This window comes from Grampus griseus, assembly GCF_964374135.1.
Source record: "Grampus griseus genome assembly, chromosome: 5".
In the NCBI taxonomy this organism is placed as follows: Eukaryota; Metazoa; Chordata; class Mammalia; order Artiodactyla; family Delphinidae; genus Grampus; species Grampus griseus.
In genome coordinates this window covers 124,420,906-124,428,641 of record NC_138998.1, presented here as the reverse complement: position 1 = coordinate 124,428,641, position 7,736 = coordinate 124,420,906, and positions in this window count along the sequence as shown.

Below are 7,736 nucleotides of genomic sequence, written 5' to 3'. Positions count from 1 at the left end.
AAATCAGTTAGTGGAGTTTCCCTCTATGGAATATTCTAGAAATTCTGCATTTTCAGTTGTCACAACTTTTGAAGTCTTGGGCTACTAGGTTTATTAAGAGGGGTGGGCTAGAGACATAACTTTAAATGTCCTGCCTGATATACATATAAGTGTGTGTGTGCAGGAACCCCAAAACCTAATTATAAATGTGTTCTCCTTAAATTCAAATCTGTTTTAAATAAAAACAAATTTTTTTGTTTGTTTGTTTTTGCAGTTTTCATATACCCTGACCTTTCCAGGAATAAAACTACTGTGGAACTTGAAGAAGAGTGTATACTACAGAATTCAGAAATTTACCCAAGCATTTCTCACCATTTTGGAAAACCATGTCCTCAGGGGCAGCTTCACTTGTGGGATTTTTTTTTAATTAATTAATTTTTTAAAAATTATTTTTATTTATTTATTTTTGGCTGCATTGGGTCTTTGTTGCTGCATGCAGGCTTTCTCTAGTTGTGGTGAGTGGGGGCTACTCTTTGTCACAGTGCACGGGCTTCTCATTGCGGTGGCTTCTCTTGTTGTGGAGCATAGACTCTAGGAACATGGCCTTCAGTAGTTGTGTCACATGGGCTCAGTAGTTGTGGCGCACAGGCTTAGTTGCTCCGCAGCATGTGGGATCTTCCTGGACCAGGGCTCGAACCCGTGTTGCCTGCATTGGCAGGTAGATTCTTAACCACTTCACCCCAGGGAAGCCCCACTTGTGGGATTTAAATCACTTACAGGCCCATACTGGCTAAAGTCTGCATTAATATTGAGTAGTTGGTGTGATCACCTTATCCTACGTGAGGGTAAACATATGAACCCTTCATTATAATTTTATTACATTATAAAGCACTTCCCTTTTAAATAAAAGAATGTAATTATGGTATTATATCATTTTTTTCAACTTATGTGAACAGGAAGGTTTTATTATCTATGTGTTTCATTTGTGGATGGTAAGTGGACACAACAAAATATTAGTTTAAAAAGTTTGCACTGGATCTAGTAGAGTCAAAGATCACTGGCTTAATATTTCATAATTGTTAGGCTTTTGATGAGGGCCAATTCTCTTTTCTCGTGGTTATTCAAGCCTTGAAAGTGTCCAATTACCATTTATTCATTGAAGGCTTGTGTACATCAATTTCTCTAGCACAGTCTTCTCTGCTGGGATTTGGACCTTTTATGCAGCTGCCGAGTGGCCACAGATATTCACATGTCTTTCAAGCCTTTACATGTCAACTAATAATTGTGCTGAACAGAATCATTTGCCAGAAATGGGCTCTTATTCCCCTCTTTGCAACCTCAGTGGGCAAGGGTCATGAAGGCTCGTGCCATTATCCAATTAAATGATGATTTTCTCATCCTCACTCTCCCCAGTCTGGACCAGACCATCATCACATCTCACTTGGATGGTTGCCACCTGAATTGTCACCTAACCTTCTGTCTCACTCCTCCCATTTTCCATTCCCTACTCTGCCAAGATGAAAATATGATCACATTACCCACCTGCTTATAATCCTTCACAGTCTTCCAAGTGTCCTGATTTAAGGTCCAAATTACTGTGTACAGTTCATCAGGCCAGGCACAACCTGGCCCCTGCCTACCCTTTCTGTCTCATCCCCAATCATCACACATTATACTCTGTCTAGGTTGATTCCTTTCAATTTCCTAATAGGATATTTTCTTTCTTACCTCTTTCTTTGTAGTATATTCCTGCACTGAATATACTAGCTCAATTTTATTCCAGGCTCATTCTTACTCATTCTTTAGGTATCAGCTTAATCAGTGCTTTTTCCTACACTTTTAATTACTTATGAACTACCTTGGCAACTTATACTTTTCTATTTTAATGCTTTATTGCCTTCATAATTATTTGCCTTTGTCATTGGACCATGAGCTTTGTAAAGAAACTTCCTATAATTTTTAAGATCAGTTTTTCTCCCAAATGTTAGCACAGTAGGCACTAAATACATGTTTGGACAATAAATGAATGCACAACAAATGATAAGATGTTTTAAAATATTTTTATCTCTTTGATACATATGTTATATACAGCCAAGGTGAAAGTTTAATCAAACAATAGTTATGTACAAAATAAGATATTTTATTTTCTCTTTCATCTAAGACATTCTACTCATGACCAGCTAATGGGTTGCAGCCTGTAGTTTCAAAAACATTGTTATGACTTCTCTGTTGATGTGAAAATTGTTCCTAATTAATGATATTTTTAGCAATTGCATTAATTAGGAGGAGGTCACATTCATTTAACTTCTTTTTCCCAAATGTTAAAATCCTAGTGGAGCTCTGTGATATTTTGTAACCTAAAGACAGTTGGATTTTTCAGTTTTTCATTATAACAAGAAATAATTTAAAAATAATTGTGCAAAAGGTGTATGAGTGTGGTTTTTATGCACAGTTCACATTTGTGTCAAATCTCAGAGCATCGAAATTCGGTTAATCTAATCAGCATGGTAGACTCACAATTTTGATCTGCCTCAATCTTAATATTATCTTCTTTTCACATCAGCAACCCAGTTCCTTGAATATATATTCTTAGGCCCCTTTAATTACCTGGAGATTACAATTTAAATCCCACAGACTTCTATTCTTCAAATTCTTTTTTTTTTGCTGTACGCGGGCCTCTCACTGTTGTGGCCTCTCCCGTTGCGGACCACAGGCTCCGGACGCGCAGGCTCAGCAGCCATGGTTCACGGGCCCAGCCGCTCCACGACATGTGGGATCTTCCTGGACCGCGGCACGAACCCGCGTCCCCTGCATCGGCAGGTGGACTCTCAACCACTGCGCCACCAGGGAAGCCCTATTCTTCAAATTTTTATTACTACACCACTACCCTTTAGTCCCAGGCAAGAGTGCAGAAGGACCCTGCTCTACTCCTCCTCTGCTTACACCTTCCTGGTTGGGTTAAGAGTTCATGCACCCAGTATCATTGCCCTCCTGGAACCCCTGCCCTTCCTTCCCAGAGTGCTGAGTCACAAAATGCTAAAATTTTCTGCTCAAATGGTCTGAATCTTGCTTTGAGCACCTGCACAGTCCTCTTCCCCAGATAAATCCTCTTGAGAGTGACTCATATCAAGATGTTGCATTTGATAGGCTCAAGGTTTGGCCAAAAGGTAAGCTGTTTATAGGGAAGTTAATGGAGCTTGGAAATGTGTGATTATACATCTGCACTTAGGCCACATCATCATGGTGTGGGCCAAAGCCAGGTGAGAAGAGAAGCTGGCAGACCCAGGGCTGTGGGCTTGTACTTCTAGTGCTGGTGGAACTCTACACACCATTCTGGTGTGGACTCTAGCCCTTCCAGGTTGTGATAAACGTAAGTTGGTCAAGAGATGAGGACTAGATATATATTACTTAACACTTTGCCAGCTTTATATATAAGTTAAAAATATTTAGGTATGTGGTGTGTGGGTCTTCATTTGTAAGCCTGCCTTAGACCTCACAAATGTCAAGGCAAGACCTGCCTACATACGTTCATTACTACCACACACTGATCTCTAATTCCTTGGCTTCTTTCATTTTATTAATGTCTGCCAGTTTTTTTTTTATGTCCATCAATTTCAACCACTTTTTGTATGTACTCAGTTCTTCACCTCCTTTTCTACTTGAACTCTCCATTATATAAAACCTGAACCACAAATCAATATTACCATCTGCCTTCTTTGCTTTTGTATCCTGCCTCTGATACAAGCTGGATAAATAATTGACCTTGTATATTACTGCACTTTACATTGATATGAAATCTAGACAATGTTCTACATCCATTTAGCATAAAATTAGACCTTTTGCCATGTGTATAAAAAATATATTAAAGTTTTATAAAAACAGGATAGCAAATGATTCAGAAATCTTTAGATGTCTTTATTATTTTTGTATTACCTAGATGTGGTAGATCTGTGCAAACATGGTGCCAACTTTCTAGCTCTCATTATATACAAGCCCTTTAAAACTTGACTTTATAGCTCTTCATGTTGGGAGATAGCATCTATTTCTTTATCCCTTGAATCATGGCTAGCCTAGTGAATTACTTTGGCCAATGGAATGACAGGTATCAAGTCTAAATCTAGACACACATTCCTGCTGTGTCTTCGGATTCCTGTCACTACCATGAGAACAAGCTCTAAGCTAGCCTATTGAAGGATAAGAGACTACCTGGAGAAGAACCGAGCCATTCCAGTCAAGATCAACCTAGATCAACATGCTTCAACAAACCCGCCTGTTGTCTGCTGATGCCTGAGCAAGGCCAACCAATAACCGGTGAGCCTAGCCAAGGTCAGGAGAATCACCCAGGCAATATGTAGACTTGTTAGCAAAAATAAATGTTGATATTTGTTTGTCACTGTTATTTTGTGGTTGCTTTTCTGTATGCCTTATTATTATGGCAGTTGATAATGGATATCTTATTACAATGATCAGTTTTATGTACCATCTTGGGAAAGATATATGCCCAGTTATTCAAACAAAAGTTAATCTAGGTGTTGCTGTGAAAGTATTTGGTAGATGGAATTAATAATTATAGTTAATTGATGTTAGTAAAGGAGATTGTTCTAGATAATCTGGGTGGGCCTGATTCAATTAACTGAAAGTGCTTAAGAACAGAACTGAGATTTCCCAGAAGAAGAAATCCTGCTTGTGACTGCAGCTTCCACTCATACCCAGAAGTTCTAGCCTGTCCTCCTGATGGACTGCCCTATGAATTTTGGACTTGCCTACCAAGCTTCCCAAATTAAATAAACTAATTGGTAATAAATCCCTTAATATATATTTCTTATCAGTTCTTTTGCTCTGATTGAACCCTGATTAATATATCAGTACAACAAAAAAGTGATATCTTACACAATTAAAAAAAAGAAATAGATAACAATACAATAACAACCACTGTTTTCACATTTTCATATTTAATTCTTAGAAAAACTCAGTGAGATGTTATCACTATTGAGATTATTAAAATTCTTCCTCCTGGAACATGTGACTTCTTTGGAATCCTGATATAACTAAAAATTGGAGACAATGGGAACTATTTGACACCAGACTGTTGACCACAAGGTATTGCCCCATTCTATGGGCACCGAGCAAAGTGCTAGTCCAAATTGCACTCAGTGCATGAAGCTTTCATAAAGATGTTATAACACCCAGTTTACATTAATGTCTCAAGTTTCCCATTCTCATCCTTCTCTTAATACTGTACCCTGGCTCACCATCTGACAGAAGAAGTAGTGAGGGTGGAGAGACTTTATCAACACAGGAGGCACATACCACCTCAAGAAATTTGCTGTATGTCCTGGGACAACTCTGGAACTATTATACACCATGGTCTTATCCTTACACTAAAATGGTCTCAGGGCAAACTTTGAAAAAAAAACTTACATTTTCTAGAGTGCTGCCAATCATTTGAAGAAATAATTTTAAAAGTAAAGCCTTTCATCTACATGCTTATTTCTTAGGGACCATAATTCCCTTAAGAAAACAGGTATCCTGTCCTTAATGCAGGTATTCCAACTCAATCTGGTGGGAATAAATGTGACAAAGGAAAGACAATGCATATATGTTTGGTAATTTAAAACCATCTAGCTTTAAAAAAAACATAGGAAAATTCTGCATGAATGACATTGGGTGACAGTTTTCCTTGCTATGGTAAGTTTTAGGCCTTTATACAATTAAGAATTATATACCTCAATAGTCAAATTCATATCTGCTGACTCCAAGCCTTGGTTCTTAGGCATTAGGGTCCCATTATATTTTAGTGGGTATTTTAGATGTTGAGTGTAGTTTATGTGAAAGATATGGACGTCACTCATGAGTTCTATTTGTCTAAGTTCCATAGACTTAGCTTCTTATTTATTTTATCTCCACTATGGGTGACCTGATAACAGCTTGGGATGCATGGAAAATATATATTTGAAAATCTGGGATTACAGTTTAGGGTAAGCGTGTGTCTTAGTATGTGGAATGTGTTAATTATTCTTTCTTAATTCTTATTATGAAGTATAATTTTAAAGTACCAACAAGAGGGAAGCATTAAAAGAAGAAGACTAAAATAACTTTTTGCAAATGTTTGAAAAAGAAAATATAATCTTTATTTGGATTTTGTAAAGGAGAAATTAGCATATTGGTTCATTAAATTGAAATTAGTGCAAAAATGAGATGAACAGAGTATAATTTGTAATGACTTTGAGAGAAAAGGAGAGAATCATAGCTATAAAGTCTACAGTGGAAAAGAATACAAAATAAAAAACATAGAGTTGGAAAGGTGAAAGTTTCAGGACTCTGACTACCTTTTGCTAACTGGAAAAATATTTGATGGGCTGAAAACTTTTCTGTCTAATCAGAGGAAGAAAGTATAATTCTAAGATAAAAGAGTGAAGTGGTGAATTATGAGAACTATTTTAATAAATTCCATATCCAGAGACCTGACTTCTAGAATTTTTACTTGGTAACATGTCAACATCACCATTTCCTTTGACATATGACCTTGATCAGGTGCTATGGTCTGAATGTTTGTATCTCTCCAAAATTAATGTGTTGAAATCCTAACCCTTAAGTCTGTGGTATTAGGAAGTAGGGTCTTTGGGAGGTGATTAGGTCACAAGGATGAAACTTTTATGAATGAGATTAATGCCTCTACAAAAGAAACCCTAGATACCTCTCTTGCCCCTTCTGCCATGAGAGGACACATAGAAGATGGCTGTCTATTAACGAAGAAGTGGGCTCTGACCAGACACCAAATATGCCAGGACCTTGATCTTGGGCTTCCCAGCCTCCAGAAGTGTGGGAAACAAATCTGTTCTTCCTTTCTTTCTTTCTTTCTTTCTTTCTTTCTTTCTTTCTTTCTTCCTTTCTTCCTTTCTTCCTTTCTTCCTTTCTTCCTTTCTTCCTTTCTTCCTTTCTTCCTTTCTTCCTTTCTTCCTTTCTTCCTTTCTTCCTTTCTTTCTTCCTTCCTTCCTTCCTTCCTTCCTTCCTTCCTTCCTTCCTTCCTTCCTTTCTTTCTTTCTTTCTTTCTTTCTTTCTTTCTTTCTTTCTTTCTTTCTTTCTTTCTTTCTTTCTTTCTTTCTTTCTTTCTTTCTTTCTTTCTTGCTGTGTTGGGTCTTCGTTTCTGTGCGAGGGCCTTCTCTAGTTGCGGCAAGTGAGGGCCACACTTCATCGCGGTGTGCGGGCCTCTCACTATCGCAGCCTCTCTTGTTGCGGAGCACAGGCTCCAGACGCGCAGGCTCAGTAGCTGTGGCTCACAGGCCCAGTTGCTCCACGGCATGTGGGATCTTCCCAGACCAGGGCTCGAACCCGTGTCCCCTGCACTGGCAGGCAGAGTCTCAACCACTGTGCCACCAGGGGAGACCCAAATCTGTACTTCTTATAAGCCACACAGTTTATAATATTTTTTTGTAGCAGCCTGAACAGACTAAGAGGACACAAAATGGGAATAAGGGAAAGAAAAGGAAATAATTTTAATGAGAACACTCTCGTGTGGTGGAAGAATAGGTGAAAAGATGATTTAAACACATTTATTTACAGCAAAGAGATTTTACAAAATAGTGTAAAAGATAATTTTAAGCAGGCTTAAGATATAACCGCCTGTCATACCTGACGTATATTCATATCTTATAAATTCAATTAAATTACTGGAGTTTTTGTTCTATAATTTGTTCTATAAATTATAAAAAAAATGACTTTATTGTTTCAGAAAAATGATTACATTGCACCTGAAA